The sequence below is a fragment of the Canis aureus genome, chromosome 4 (genome assembly GCF_053574225.1).
Source record: "Canis aureus isolate CA01 chromosome 4, VMU_Caureus_v.1.0, whole genome shotgun sequence".
NCBI classification, from domain to species: Eukaryota; Metazoa; Chordata; class Mammalia; order Carnivora; family Canidae; genus Canis; species Canis aureus.
The window spans coordinates 31,015,341-31,031,519 of NC_135614.1; the positions used below are offsets into that span (position 1 = coordinate 31,015,341).

The 16,179-nt window shown below is 56.4% G+C and overlaps 1 protein-coding gene across 1 annotated transcript in view; it reads left to right on the top strand.

Annotated features, from left to right (window-relative positions):
- The first annotated feature begins 1,269 nt into the window (after window positions 1–1,269).
- Window positions 1,270–16,179, top strand: part of ANXA11 (annexin A11) — a 39,910-nt gene continuing 25,000 nt past the window's right edge. Inside the window, exon 1 of the mRNA XM_077895187.1 lies at window positions 1,270–1,423. The gene's annotated coding sequence lies outside the window, so the exon portion shown is untranslated. The remainder of the gene's footprint in view (window positions 1,424–16,179) is intronic.

The window sequence follows — 16,179 nt, forward strand, 5'->3', positions numbered from 1 at the left end:
CACAGAGAGAGAGGCAGAGACACAGGCAGAGGGAGAAGCAGGCTCCCTGCAGGGGAGCCGGATGCAGGACTCGATCTCAGGACCCTGGGGTTAACGACCCAAGTGGAAGGCAGATGCTCCATCGCTGAGCCACCCAGGAGCTCCCCCAAGTCCATTTCCATACTGTGGCGTGACCTTTTGGAGTGTGGGAAGCATCCTTTCCCCGAAGAAGGGTCGCTAACAACAGTAGGCAGGGCTGGAGGGGGCTTGGAGAATGTCCTCCCCAAGAACGGGGCTCAGGGTGCCACCCGCGAGGAGGCGGGCGGGGCAGGGGCTCCTCGCTGACCTCCGGGCGCCCGCGGAACCCCCTCCGCGCGCAAGGGAGCCGGAGGGCCTGCAACTTTGTCCCGGGGGCCCGGAGGCCGCGGCCGGCCCGTTAGCGCTCCCGGCAATCACCTGGGGATGGGGCCGCGGCATGCCCGGCCCCGCCCCGGAGCGCGCGGGGGCCCCGGCGAGCTTTCCGCCACGCGGGCTCCTCCCCAGGCCCTGCCCGGCCCCGCCCCCTCCCAGGCCCGGTCCCGCCCCGGGGCGCGCGGGCCCCTCCCCCCCGGCAGCTTTCCGCCCCGCGGGCCCCTCCCAGGCCCCTCCCAGGCCCCGCCCCCTCCCGGGCCCTGCCCCGCCCCCTGCCCCGCCCCGGGACCCGCAGGGGCCCGGGCGAGCTTTCCGCCCCCCGCCCCCGCGCTCCTTCCCCCCGGCCCCGCCCCGCTTTCTGCCTGGCCCCGCCCCCTCCCGGGTCCGGCCCCGCCCCCTCCCAGGCCCGGCCCCGCCCCCGGGCGCGCAGGGGCCCCGGCAGCTTTCCGCCCCGCGCGCCCCTCCCCCGCCCCCGCGCTCCTTCCCCCCGGCCCCGCCCCGCTTTCTGCCTGGCCCCGCCCCCTCCCGGGTCCGGCCCCGCCCCCTCCCAGGCCCGGCCCCGCCCCGGGGCGCGCGGGGGCCCCGGCAGCTTTCCGCCCCGCGCGCCCCTCCCCCGCCCCCGCGCTCCTTCCCCCAGGCCCCGCCCCGCTTTCTGCTGGCCCCGCCCCCTCCCAGGCCCGGCCCCGCCCCCGGACGCGCGGGGGCCCCGGCAGCTTTCCGCCCCGCGCGCCCCTCCCCCGCCCCCGCGCTCCTTCCCCCCGGCCCCGCCCCTTCCCGGGCCCCGCCCCCTCCCAGGCCCGGCCCCGCCCCCGGGCGCGCGGGGGCCCCGGCAGCTTTCCGCCCCGCGCGCCCCTCCCCCGGCCCCGCCCCGGCGGCTGCGGCGCTCCAGCCGGGAGTGTCCCGAGCGCCCCGAGAGCGCGAGCAGGACGGAGCTCCGGGCCGCCCGAGGCGCCGCGGCCGGGACGCACGCGGAGAGAGCCGCCGCCGCCCGCGTCCGCCCCTCGCGGCCCCCACCCCTGCGGTCGGTGGCCCGGTGAGTGAGGGCTCCCGGCCCGCCGGAGGCGCGGGGCGGGGCGGCGGCGGGGACCGGGTGGCCCGGAGCGCTTCCCCCCGCGGGGGAGCCCAGAGCGCCCGCGCCCGCCCCGCGCCTCCCGGTAGCGCGGCCTGGCGGGGGGGGCGGGGGAAGGATGCTGGAGCCGGCTGGTCCCCGACGGGCGGCGTCGGCCTGGCTGCCCTCGCCTCGGGGCGGGCGGTGCGCAGCCTCCCCCCGCGGCCGGGGCCGGGGCCGGGTCCGGGGGCTCGGCGGGTCCCGGTGGCCGCGGGGACCACGGGGTGGGCCTGCGACCTTGTACCCGGTGCGGGGATGGCCGGCGGCCCGGGCCCCGCTGACCCGCGGAGCCCTCGAGGGCCTGGGTGCCCTCCGGGAGAGGCTAGTGCTAGGAGAGCTCGTAGAGCGGGCTGGCTTCAGGAACTTTCCTCCGGGTCGGGAGGACGCGAGTCCCGGGAGCTGCGGCTCGCGGAGATCGTTTGCGAGGCGCTTAGAGAGAATGCGGAACCGTCCCGGCCCGAGGTCACCTGTGTTTACGCTCACCGCCTTTCCCCTTTGAGCTACAGTTTCGGGGAAGGATTCTTGAACTTTTCTCTCTCCCTGGGCTCTACCCCGCCCTTTGAAGGCTTAAAAAGGCAGAAACCAAGCTTATTGGTTTCCAGGACAGTTGTGAATTCCCTTCGGGGGAGAGAAATGAAGCTAGCCCGTTCTAGCTCGAGCAGGTCACACTTGGCCCCCTGCGACCTTGCTGTCCGTCCCCCCTCCCCCAATCAGTGACCTTGCTTCCGGGATTGGATGTGTTAAGACAGACTCTGGGTATCCAGGGTAGCCAGCCACTCTGCTCTCTCTCCCAGACCCCTGCTCCACCCCTGGCTGCCCGGACCCCACCAGGCCTGGAGTGGTGCCGTGAGGGGTGAGCCTCTTCCCTGCCTCTTCCCTGCTCACACAACAGGAACAAAAAGCTTGCAGGGGAGGGCAGGGCTGAGTCCAGGAGCTGGACCGGCAGGGTGTGTTCTCTTGCTCACCCCTGAATGGCTCTCATTATGTTCCTTGTTGCTTCCTTGCTTCAGTCCATTGTTGGAGATTCCAGGAGGATTAACAGTGCTCCTTTCCTCCAGGCACTGCCCTGTGCTTCTAGGTGGTCTCTGACCAGATAGGCCAGGTGAGGTGCCAGGGACACTTGTTGCCCTGGCATTGGGTGCTCAGTACCTCGGGGTCCCGCATCCCTCCCCAATCTTGTCTCTTACTAGTCTCTTACTAGTTTCTGTACCTTGGTTACCTCGTCTTTAAAGTGGGGGGGGGGGGGGAATAATACCCACCTCACCAGGTCCTCGTGAGGGTTAAATGAGTTAATATGTTATAACCATACAGCCCAGGCACTGACCTGAACTGGCAACTGGTACACCCTACCTGTGTGCTCCAGGTGAGTGTCCTCCACGCTGGGTAAAGCTTACGGCAGGGCCTGGGACAGAAGTAATCATCTGTAACTGTCAACAGTAATAATATGGTAATGATCCGGTCATTTCTTTTGTGCAGCTGGGGGTCCAGTCAAACTGAACTGCTCCTGCCAGTTCCTCAGCTTTAGTTCTTGTCATTCTGGGCTCCTAGAATGCCCTCCTTCACAATCTCTGCCCATTAGTCCCCACCTTCCTGGGAGCCACCCAGGGGACTGCTCCTAGCAGGAAGGGTCAAGACATACTCTGAGCCCATGCAGCCTTCCTCCTCCTTCACTCCTTTGGCACCACTTCTCAGCACTCGCCTTGCTTTAGTGTTTGTATGGCCACTGTCTTATCTCTTCCCTGTCCTTTGTCTTTGGAGGGCAGTGGCTGTTTCTTACTCCTCTCCTGGTCTCATGGCACCCAGGATGGGCCTTGTCTAATATATGTGCTTTGCAGATGTTAGCTGCGTGAAAGAGGCAGGCCAGGGAAGTAAAGTTTTCCTTGATCTTCGACCTCGAAGGCTGAGTTTGGGTAGGCAACAAAAGAGAGCGTAAGACGGAAATAGTCCATAGAGATGAGATAGGGGGCTGGCTGAGAGGCCCCTTTGACTCCCTGATGGAGCCTGGGCAGGGGTGACAGATAGGGCCAGCCTGGATTGCTCTACCTAGAAGGCCCAGATCGATTAGCGATGCCTTGCTCATGTGATTCAGGGGAGGATGGGTAGTTTGGAGTGTCAGGAGTAAGAATCCAGCCAGAATAGGTTAGTGTGGGTTCTTGGGAATTCACTGCAGAACAGAGAGAGGAGGGGAAAAAATTCTGATGTAGGCAGGAGGTGAGTGTAGCAATGAAATCTGTGTGGAGAGCTGGATATACAGAGGACCCAGGGCCTTTCTGGAGCTCCCCCCTCCTTCCTCTTGGATTCACCTCCTTCTTCCCTCTCTCCTTGAGCCTGAAGTAGCTCCTGGCACTTAATCCCATGGGGGAACATTCAGGGAAGAGTCTGTGTGCGGGTGTGCTTCACAATCACAGTCAAGCAAGCGGACTCAGGTCTTTCTGGACTTTTCTTTACAACACCTTCCAATGCCATTGTGCCCGGAGCGTCAGGAATTTGAGTGCTTCTTGATAGGAAAGCTCTTAGGGGAAATGAAGGAACTGAAGTTTCTTTGTTGGAGATTTGCATTTTTGAAAGGAGGTGTTGGAATTCAGCGGAGCTTTCTAATAACCGCCGAAACCATGCCACAGTGGGCCCACTGACCCTGGCCCCTGCACCCTATGAAATAAAGGTTTGATGTCACCCAGTGGTTTGTGTTTGGGAAGATCCTAACAGTACAAGGGCCCAAACAGTGACTCAAATACACCGATGTGAGAAGGTAATGGGTAAGGGCAACCGGGGACTCAGGAGACCGTTCTAATCCGTTTTGGGTCACTGGGACAAGCTGGATGGTAAAATTCCTACCTCAAATGGTTGTTTGCAGAATCTGGTGAGAAGATGTTTGCAAAGGGGGTTTAAGATCAATCGGGGTGTGGTCATGACAGTGTTGATCTCTTGGGTATATTACTGCAAGGACTCTTGAGACAGGATGGAGTGTAGATGGTTGATGCCTGGCTCTGTGATCCCTTAGTACCTGGTCTTCCAGGGGCTTGTGCTCCTGAAAGTCCCACTGCCTTAGCAGAAAAGAAGGGAAGAATTGTTCCTGAATTTGCCAGAAAAGTCTGTTGTCCCCAGCCTTTGACACCTGGAGCCTTGGGGAGAGGCTGGCTGGGAGGACAATGAGCTGAGCGGAGTCTGAATGAAAGTGGGGAGGAGAAACCCAAGAGGGGGTTAGCTGGGCTGGGGGTGGGGGGGCACGTGTAAGATTAAGCCTGGGAGTGGCATCTCTGGGGGGGAAAGGGTGTTTATGTGGGGGGTTGGTGATAGATGTGAGCTCGCTGTGTCCACCTAAAAGGTCACGGCTATTTTTAGGAAATGGGTGACAAAGCATGTTTCTATTGAACCAGCATTAGTGAGTACCCACTGTTTGCCCAGCCCTGTGCTATGTGCATAAAAGCAAAGTCCACCTCACCCAACCCTAGGTTGTCTGCCTGGATTCCCCTGAGACGCGGGATACTGGATGAGCACCAGGTCCGGAGGGTGGGCAAGATCATGTCCATCATCAAAACCATCCGTTTTGGACATGTAGCATTCGAGGTGTCCTACCACGAAGGCGGGTGTGTCTGGGGCTTGGAGGAATCTGGGTTAAAGAGACATTTTGTCTAGATTGTATCTGCCGAAAGGGCATGATGAGATTGAGGAACTCACTTTGAGCATCTGAGTAAAGGAACATGGCCCCATGAAGGAGCTATGAAAAGAGCAGTCCATGAGGGGAAAGGAAAGGCAGGACAGTGTCCGATCACAGAAGCCAGGGAGCCCACTTAAGTGGGAGTGCCCAGCGGTTGCTGTTGCTGTAGGAAGTGACAAGGAAGATACTCAGAGCTGCGTTAGCTGTGGCTGTTTTGCTGGGATGTTGGAGCAGAAGCCAGATGGGAATGAATGGGCGGGGGAGTTGCAGGAGGTGCAGATCTGGTGATGCTGAGTGAGACAAGCTTTGCAGGGAACGGGAGGGATTGGTGGTGCTGGAGGAGGCCCACACTGAGGGGGTGTTTGTTTCTCAGCTCATCCTTCTCCCGAGCCACCCTGAGAAGTTAGCAGCGTGGGTGGCCTGCAGCCAGGCCCCCCCCCTTCCCCCGCGTCCCTCCATGTCATATGGACACAGGCACCTGTAAAGGTTTGCTTGTTTCACAGAATGGATTTATGCTGCACACCTTACTGGGCAGCTTGTGGTTTGATTAGTGTATCAGGGGCAGTAACTCTGGGTTAGTGTTGATCTGGGCCAGTAGCCACTGCGGAATGTTCTACGGTACAGAGGGACCATAATTTATACCACCTTTCCCTTATTGATGGGTATTGAGACCATTGGATATTTTTATAATTTGAAGTAGTGTTGGAATAAACAACCTATAGGAGGACCCTGATTGGAATGTCATTGAATGTATTTATTTATAAGGAAGAGTTGACATTTTTATGACATTATCTTTTCCAAATCAGGAGCAGGTTACAGGCCTCGTGGTATATCTTGACTAGATTATCATGAATGGGATTCCAACTGGATTTGCTAACTGGCTAAAAATTTTTTTGTATCCTTTCCACTTTTTTTTCTGTTTGTTGGTCATTAATTTCAACCTTTATCATTATTCATCCCTTCTTACTTTTGGCTTTGTGTTTATATTGCTCTAGCTGGTGGGCCTTTGAAAGGCTCACCTTTCTGTTTCTTTATCGTTACTATGTAGATCAGGATTTTTTTTAATTAATTTATTTATTAAGAAAAAAAAATTTATTTATTAAGTAATCTCTACACCCAACACAGGGCTCAAACTCAGGACCCTGAGATCAAGAGTCACAGGCACTTCCAGCTGAGCCAGCCAGCTGCCACACCATGTAGATCAGTCTTGATCCAAGAATTTTGTTGTTATTGTTGTTTTGTTTTTTAAAGATTTTATTTATTTAAGAGATAAGTGAGAGAGAGAGAGGGTGAGCAGGGAGAGGGAGAAGCAGACTCCCCACTGAGCAGGGAACCCGATGTGGGGCTTGACCTGAAAGCAAATGCCCAGCCTACTGAGCCACCCAGGCTCACCATCCGAGGATATTTTAAAAGACAGCATCCTATATTTCTAAGTAGTTTTGTGGGGAGTATGGTCATATTTTAATGTTGACTGCTGGTGTTTTCGGGTTATGATTAGTGAATGTGATCAGGAAATTTCTTCTTGCTGTGCCGTATTACGATTTTCTTTGTGGCAACTACATGATCCATACCGGAAGATTTCATGGATAGGAAGGACTGTATTCTCTGTGGGACACAGACTGTAGCTGCATCTGTTAACTTGAGCTTGCCTGCATTCCCCTGCCTATCGGCCCATCACATTCTGAGAGATGTTCCAAAAATTCTCACTATGATCTGAGTCAGGCTGTACTTAACATTTGTTCTAGGGGTAGTAAGCTGACATCCGTGTTGGCTGTACACAGGTGTATCAAGCTTACCTTCGCGGATTGTACTTTGTGTCATTTGTTGTTTATTTTAATGTTTTTGTCCTTTGGCCTTAAGTGCCACGTTATCTGCATTTTAGGAGAATATATGGCCGAGGATATGCGAGAATCCTTTCTTCTTTACCTAAAATTAATAAATAAGTGCATTTTGTAAGATAGTAGGTGAAAGGAAGACGAGAAATGTAGAGGCAGACGTCAGCCCAGGGCTCTGCACTGGGGCCTGTTTCGGTTCAGGCTTATGCTCAGCAGGTGGTGTTCAGGTCTTCCCCACCTGCTTCTCAGCTCCCCGATTATCATGAAATAATCCGGTCCCAGTGGTCCCCACAATAGCCGACTTCTCAGGAGTGATGGTTAAAGTGAGCCCAGCTGCTGCTTCTCTGCGCTGGTGACTCCTGCCCCTTCCTTTGTGTCCAAAGACCCGGGCAGCTCTGATTGGCAATTACCCTGTTCCTTCCTCGTTTGCGACAGCACATGGCCTTTCTCCATCCCGCAAGGGATGTGACAAAACAGTACGCAAAAATGTCCCAGGGCCAAATGTCAGATGCAGCTCCGATGGCTGGGCGTCCCGCTCTTGGTTTTGTCTCGGGTCATGGTCTCAGGTCATGATCTCAGGGGTCGCGGACTCAAGCCCTGCATGTCTCTCAAATAAATAAATCTTAAGAAAGAAAGAAAGGAAAAGAGGAAAGAAAGTTTCTTTTGTGCTCGGCACGTGACTGGGGTTTGGGCTGGGAGGAGGGCACAAGGCGGTGATAAAAGGACAAACTGAATGTGGTGGTTTCTGTCTTTGATGGAGAATTCAGACTGTTCACATACAAGGTATTCTCAATTTTATTCCTCAAATCTTGCTTTCTGTTTATTGTTCCTTACACTTGAGTGTTATTTCTGTCTTGATTCCTGCTGACTTGGGTAGGTTTCTCATCATCCCTCTTCCCTACCTCGCCTGCACTAGGATTCAGGTATGGCTGTGGATTAAGAGAGGAACCCCCCTCTCTTTTCAGAAATTGGAGGTCGGGGTCAGTGTCTGCTCCCTGAGGATGTCCTGGCACCAGGCTCCTTGTGCATAGTTGCTCCCAGCATTCTCTAGGGCTATGTTTTCAAATGTGAGCATATGTAAGGATAACCTGGAAGGTTTGTTAAAACACACATTTCTGGGCTCCACCCTTAACGGCTCTGATGTAGGAGGTCTGGGGTGAGGGAGGCCTGGGGATCTTTATTTTTGACGGCCACCCCGGCTGCATTGACTGCTCCAGGTGCTTCCCTTAACCTGTGTGGCCCGGGACAGCTGACTTTCCGGGCAGGGCCCTGCCTGGTTGCCAGGGAGGCTCGGTAACTAGTCCCTATTTGAGGCTGCCGTGTGCCAGGCAATAGTTTGTGATCTGTGACGGAAGTAAGAGAGGGCAGATGGTTGAAGGGGACAACCAGAAGTTCCTGGGACACCACCCACTGCTGGCCTTGATTTGAAACTCCTGCTGCGTTTAATTTGAAACGCCAGTCTTGCCATTGGCTAAGCCAGTATCCCTAGGTGGGGGAGCGGGAATGGTGTGGCTTTGCTGATGCTCTGCCTTGGGAGTCGGTCCTGTCCTCTTCGGGCCCCCGGGGTAACCTTTACATTTCCACAGTCCCTGCTCCAGCGGGGAAGGTGGGGGAGCCCAGAGGTGTGCGGAGTGGAGGGGAGCCAGCTTGGGCCCTGAATGCATCGGCCTGGAAGCTGGGAGACCTGGTTCTGGCGTCTGCCCTGCCCCCCCCCCCGCCCCCCAGTTCTGGGACCTCAGGCAGACAGATCCTTCTACTCTCTGGGTCTCGGCTCCCCCCATAGTAAAATAGGCCAGTTGAGGCAAATGAGTTCATGAAAGCCACTTCCAGGTCCAGGATTCTAGGGTTCCCGTGTGATCCAACGCCAGTACGCTGGGAACTGACTTTTTATTTCTAAGAAGTGTCTTTCAGAACTGGCTTGCTCAAGTCCATCCCTGCGGTAAGGCTCAAACACTACCCCGTTGCCATCGGCCCAGCCTGCTTTGTCCGGAACATCCCCCGGCTGCTCAGCCCCAGGTGCCAGCCCTCAGAGGACAGTCTGAGGCGCTGCCTGGCTAATGATTGACATGGGCTCCAGCTGGTGGTAATCCACGGCCTGTGGGTGGGGAGCTCAATGTTTAACAGTCCCTTGTGCAGGTTTTTTGTCCAGTGCCTGGGAAAATGTGGCCAGGACTGGTGTAGTGCTGCCCTGGGGCTTTCTGGCTTGTTTCTGGGGTTTAATGGTACTGTGCCCACACCTGAGAGCTGAGGGCAGGGCCCTGGGGCTCCGCCATCCCTGCGGACGGTAAGGCCACTTACCCCCTTCCCAGTAGTTAAGGATGTTCACGTACCCTCTCCAAACACTTGCGGCCCTGCCTTGGTGTGGGAGGGAGAGAAGAGAATGTCCTTGATGGACGTGTCATCCTCTCTGCCCCCGGAATTCCTGGAGCTTGTGCACCAGAGCTCCAACCAAAGAGGCCGTCAGAACAGGTGCCACCCAGGATATGGAAGAGATGAATCAGGGTCCGCTGGTGTCCTGGCAAAGTGTGAGGACGTCGCCGTGCCCAGCACTGTGCTAGTTAGCAGCAGGAGGAGGAGAGGCCTGTCCTACAGCCTGGGGTTCTGGCCCTGGCACCAGTCGGGTGTGTGACCCTGGCTTGTCAAGAATCCTCTCTGTGGGCAGCCCGGGTGGCTCAGCAGTTTAGCGCCACCTTCAGCCCAGGGCATGATCCTGGAGACCCGGGATCAAGTCCCATGTTGGGCTCCCTGCATGGAGCCTGCTTTTCCCTCTGCCTGTGTTTCTGCCTCTCTCTGTGTCTCTCATGAATAAATAAATAAAATCTTTAAAAAAGTGTATTAAAAAAAAAGAATCCTCTCTGAGTCCCGCTTCCCTTGAGGTGATAATATCTGTCTTGTAGGAATATTGTGAAGATGAATAAGGTGATATAATGAGGGATTATGTGTCTCGATCATAGGTACTGGGAAAAGGGAGTACTATTAGCATGCTAGAGGACGTAGAAAACTATTTTAGGCCAAGTGTTGATAAGTTCCAAGAAGAGCAATCATTAGGGGCAGAGACATCAGGGTGGGCTTCCTGAAGGAGGTGGAGCTCCATCTTGGCCAAAGGCAGGCTAGAATTGACATAGACATAAAGGAGCCAAGGAGGACCGACCAGGTGGAGGGAACTATCTGAGCAGAAGCCCTGAAGGTAGAAGGTGCCAGGATAAGCATGTATTTCCTGTGCTTCTTTTCCGTCACACAAATACCTCTGGGAAGCTGCTGTTTTCTTGCCATGGCACTGTATGGCTCTTGGCCCAGGCCCTTTGGCAGAGCTTAGGATCCCACCTGCACCGGGGTCAGCCTATACCTGAGATCTGAAAGAGAACCTTCTCCTCTGCTGTGAGCTGTGATCTGTGGGGATTTCTTTCCACTTCCAGCAGCACAAGGCTGGCTGGGGACGTTGTCACCATTAGAAGAGAAGCCGCTGGTAAGTGTTAGTTGAAGGAGAGGTTTCCTGGGGCTTCTAGGTGAGGCTGGGATGCCTCAGCCATATGGTGCTGGAATAGACATTCTCTCCTGTCTTCTAGGTTTGAGGGGAGCGAGCTTCTCCAAAGCCATTTGAGCAGGTGCTGGCTCCCTGCTGCCTCCCATCCTGGTCCTACCCACCGCCCCTCTCCCCCCAGGTCACCCTGAGAGGGCATCTGTGCTGGGCTGTGGGCTTTCATGAGGCTCCTTGCCTCTTAACTGGCAGGGCCCTGGGTGACATCATCTGTCCCTCTGACTACACGTGCAGGTGTCTGCAGGGACAGCCCAGGTTGGGACACAGTGGGCACACCTAGCCGAAAGTGTGTGCCGCCATGAGGAAAGGTAGGACCTGTGTTGCTGCATTGCCAATTTTTCCGTTAAATAATGATGATGATGATGATGATGATGATGATGATGTCAGGCCCAGAGTCTCTTTTCCAGCCCCTCCACTCCCCACCAGGAAGTAAATGTGAACTACGAAACCCTCCTGTGGCCCCAAGGTCCACAACCATGACCCCTCGCAGGCTCACCCATTTATTAAGTGAGGGAGAAAGATGCCCAGAAAGCCTCAGGTTGACCAAGGCCCATCAGACAGAAGCTGGTTCTCTAGACTGTTCTCCCACCTTCCTCTCCCAAGGAATGCATTTCATGATCCTCTGCTACAATCTCCGTTCTTCTAGGAATGCCCTCAGACCCCCTGTGGGTAACTTCCTGCAGCTGCGCTCTCCCTCTCCTGTGTATGTCCCAGGGCAGGAAAGCCTGGTGTGGGCCAGGCCTTGGTTGTTCCCTCTGCTTTCCCAGGTAGTCTAGCCCAGCCCTGGGTAGCCTCTCTGAGCCCAGAAATGGAATTACCGTGAGAATAATGGAGTGTAAGCTTCAGGGGACCCCCTCGCCCCAACCTCACTTGTCTTGGCCCTTCCAAGGGAGGGACCCCAGCAGTGAATTCATAGAGTCCTAGCAATGCCGTGTATCCTCTTAAGGAAGGCCCTGAAAATTGTGTAAGCTCCAGGCCCCACAAAACCGGGACCGGCCCCTGTAGCTGCAGCAGCTGGCTGACATCCTATCGTCTGGACAGTGAGCTCTTATTTGGGGGGCAGGAGGTAGGGGTCCTGGGCCAGCCCCCTTAGGATCTTGCTGTGTCACCTTGGCAAGTCACTTCCTCCTCTCTGGTTGTGTCAGTTTCCCCATTTGTGAAATGAGAGTCGAGGTGGGGAGGGGAGGAATGAACTGAGTCATTGCTAGGGCTGAGTGAGCTCTGGTGCCCCAGTTGCATGGTCCTGGCGGGTTGGGGTGTGATTGCCCTGCCTGTGCCTTCTCCCTCCCCAGAGCATTTGCATTGCTGGCTGGGTGTGTCTGGCCGGGCCACACGCAAGCCACTCAGCGCCCGAGTCTCACCATGGTGATTCATGTTGACTGAAGATACAAGGGAGCAAAGCTTTATTGAGCTCTGCTTCCCAGGCATGCGGGAGAGCCGAGCCCCTGGTCCTTCCTTCTCGGTCGGAATAGCGTAGTTGTGGTCTTTCTGGTTTACGGCTTCTGTTCCTTGTCAAAGAAAGCTTGCTGGGTTACGTAGACTTGTGCACGGATCTCTTACACAGGAGAGCAGAGGCCTTTTCAAAGAGAACACTCTAGAAGGATCTGGAAGGAAGGAGATCGCTGTCTGTATTAGTTTTCTGTTGTTGCCATAGCAAATTAGCACAAACTTAGTGGCTTAAAACCACACAATTTATTTTGGTGGTAAAATAGACATAACATGAAACGCACCATCTTGAGCACGTTTTCAAAGGCATGTGTCGTTCCTCGGCACTAAGTACATCCACGCTGCTGTGCAGCCGTCACCAGCGCCCCTCTCTAGAGCTTTTCCACCTGCCCCAGCTGAGCCTCGGTCCCTGAGGCAGCAGCTCCCCAGTTTCCTCCCCTCCCCGCCCCTGGTGACCACAGTCCTTTCCGCTGTGGCCGGGCCGCTCCAGGCGCCTCCCGGGAGGAGTCCCACCGTGTCTGTCTGTCTGTGATGGGCTCCTTCCGCTCCACGTGGTGTCAGTGCTCAGTCCTGTCGCAGCGCCTGTTGGAAGCTCCTTCCTTTTCAAGGCCTAATAATACTCTACCGTGTGTTCTACAGCACGTCTCGTTCGTCTGTTTCTTTGGATGGACATTTGGGTGGTCTCCACCTGTTGGCTCTGGTGGGTAGGGCTGCCGCGAGCAGTGGCTTCCTCGTGGGGTTGGGGCCTGCTTTCGGGTAAGCGCACCTGCTGTACTGTTGGCCACAGAGGCTGCGCCGCTTCCACACAACTGCTGTCTCACACTCTTGTCTCATGAGTCTCCTGCTCTTTGTTGGTCGGGTGATGTCTCTCCTGGAGGAGAATGCACTCTTGTCCTTTGCAGCTTCGAGAGGCCGTTTGTGTTCCTTGGCTGGTGGCCGCCTCCTCCACGGCTGGGATCCCTCCCATGCTTCAGATCTCTCCTCCTCGTTCTTTCTTTTCATCCTTAACCCAGCCTGGTAAGGGTCTCTGCTCAGGAAAGGACGCATGTATTTAGACTGGGCCCACCTGGATGGTCTAGGATAACCTCCCCATCTCAGGATTGGTAATCCTAATTGCATCTGCACAGTCCCTTTCGCCATGCAAGGTCACACGTTCACAGGTTTTGGGGGGCCAGGGTATGGACCATCTGGGATTTTTTTTTTAAGGTTTATTTATTTATTTGAGAAAGAGAGAACATAAGTGGGAGGGGCAGAGGGAGTGAGAGAGAGACCCCCAAGCGGACTCGGTGCTGAGTGTGGAGCCCGACACGGGGCTGGATCCCATGATCCTGAGATCATGACCTGCGCTGAGACTAAGAGTCGGATGCTCACCTGACTCCGGCACCCAGGCACCCCTGGGATATTTTTGAAGGACCTCATCATGGAACCCATGGTGCCTTGATCTCAGGCTTTGAAAAGTCCTCCCATCCATCCCTCCCCCTTACCAGTGTGGTCCTGAGAAACCCCATAATCATATATAGAGTTGGTTAGGCGCCCCCTACGGTGGGGCTGGACACCTGGTACCAGGCTCTGAACAGGAGCTTTGATGACCTTTTCCAAACATCAGAGCCTGTCCTCTTTGGCCGCTTGGGAGAGACCAATGTCGTGTGAGTTGGTCACAGAGGTGAGAGCTTGTCCCGAACTTTACAAAGGTCTCTCCTTTTTTACTTCATTCAGTCCTCACAGTGACTGCAGGGTAGGTGGGCAGGTCATATCTGTAGACAGCACGGAAGTCCAGAGATGTGAAAAGTTGCCCAGGGAAGGGCACACGGCGAGTAGCCGAGCCAGGACCCAGACCACAGGCTCCAGGCTAATGCTCCCCAGGGAGTAGGTTAGAGCACACCGAGCACCTGCTGATGGGCTACGTGGCGGGTAGCTTTAGATGCATCAGCGTAGCCATTCCTCACAGCCACGCAGTCCGACAGATGTGTCTTCCCCAATTTTACAGGTAAGGAAAGGGCTCAAAGAGCTGTGGCAGCGGGCCCAAGGCCACACAGCCCGCAGGTGGTAGGGCCAGACTGGAATCGCCATCCGTGGACTTGAAGCCCCATGTGTCACCCTGGCTCCTCCCGAGCAGTGTCGAAGATGCTATCAGAGCTGTGTGGGCTGGGGGAAAATACAGCAGAGCCGAGAAGCTTCCTGTGACCGTGCTGTGAGACTTGATGGGGGAGTGTGGTCATGTGACGATGGGGAGCGGTGTGGAGTGTGGGAGCGAGTCACCCCGCAGGGGATGTGGGGCCGGCGTGGTGTGGCTCAGGCCGAGGGCCCTGGGAGGAGTCTCTGGGCAGCCCCTCCCCACCCGGAGCGGGGGTCCAGGGAGGGGGCTCCCCCAGTTCCCTCCTGGCCGAGCTGCCGCAGTGTGTGGGTGTGCCGCCCCCCGGGGCCCAGGTGATCCTGGAGGGCCGCGCAGCGGGGAGGCCCAGCCCCGTCTCTCCTCAGCCTGAGCTGCGCTGGGAAACACAACCCGCAGTTGCCCTTTTTGGGGTGGGGCGGGGTTTCCTGAGGTCCTGGCCACATCGGACTTGTCACCGCCACCGTGACTGTCACAAGAGCCTTGGCAGCTCCACGGCCCGCCGCCCGGTGGCGTGGGCTTGGCTGTGAGCTGGGCCTTGGTGCCACGGACGGGTCCGCCTCATTTCCCGTTGCCCGGAGGTCCCGGGCCGGCGTCCAACTAAGCGCGGCTCCTGCGGGGGGGCGCGGCGTGGGGTCTGGGGCGCCTGCTTCCCCCTGCTCGGCTCGGGGACCGCGGCTAGAAAGGTGGCCGGGAGGGGAGGACAGGGTTCCCGCTGCCGGCGGGGTCCTGGTGTGGGCGTGCTCCCCCTCGTCCCTCGTCCCTTGTCCCAGGCCTTCGGGGCTGCCTCCCCGCGCCAGGCCCCGGGGCTCCAGGCGGGCAACTCCACGCGACCCCTGTTGGCGCGTCCTCCCCGGGCGATGGGAGCACAGCCCCTGCCGGGCCTGCTGCTCGGGGGCTGGGGGTGTGGGACAAGGCCCTGGAGGCGGGGTGCACCCCTCACATCTCTGCCCCCACCCCCACTGCCCCTACGTTTCTCATCCCAAGAGTTCTCATGGCTTGCGGCCCTCTGCGGCCCTCTGCTGTTTTATACTGGAGAGCCTGATACAGGATGGGTTAAGCGGTATTAGGAGAACATACTTGGTATTGAACTGTTACTGTGCCCATTTCACACATGCGGAAAGCTGAGGCCGGGAAAGGTTAGGTGACCTGCCCCGGGGTCACACCTGGTGGAGAGCAGCACGGGGATTTGAGCCTGTGCACTAGCTTCAGAGTTCGTGGGCTTCTCACCACCCTCTCCTGCCTTTGATGGAGTACCTGGGGTCGCAGTGAGGCCTGATGACTCGGTTCCTGATCCCAGGCTATTCCGTCAGAGGTGTTTTTCAGTTTTTGAGATGCTCGTTTCTGCGGCCAGTGGGCTCCACGAGGAAGTGTAGTATAAGATGGGGGTGAAAGTCCTGGGCTTTGGAGCCTGGCTGCCGGGGTGTGAATCCTGGCTCAGTCATTTACTGCCCGTAACCTTGGGCAAGTCCCCTAATCTCCCCATCCCTCAGTTTCCTTATCTCTAACAGGGGATCATAATCTTAGTGTTTGTTTTATAGAGTTGTTGTAAAATTGAATTCCATGTAAAGCACTTAGCAAAGTGCCTGGCACGTATTAAAGGGTTCAATAAATGTTAACTATTATTATGATTGCCTAATAAGCTGGGAAATTTGGGGATAATGTTAAGCAGGCTCCTTTGTTTTTGTGTGTGTGTGTTTTTTTTTAAAGATTTTATTTATTTATTCATGAGAGACACACAGAGAGAGGCAGAGACACAGGCAGAGGGAGAAGCAGGCTCCATGCGGGGAGCCCGACGTGGGACTCGATCCCGGGTCTCCAGGATCACGCCCTGGGCTGAAGGCGGTGCCAAACCGCTGAGCCACCCAGGCTGCTGAAGCAGGCTCCTTTGTTACAGGACTTCTCAGAGCCTTTACCATGCTATTGTGAATTGGCACTTTGGGGAGGGGATGTAGTGGGCAGCATTTTTCTAAAGTTTTTGGACAACTAATCTCTTTCTCCTTTTACATTTTTTCTGTCTAAATTCTCAACTTGCAAGATGCTAAGCTGGCATCTGAGAACACTGTGAGGAAGCGCTGAGCTGTATCTGTACAT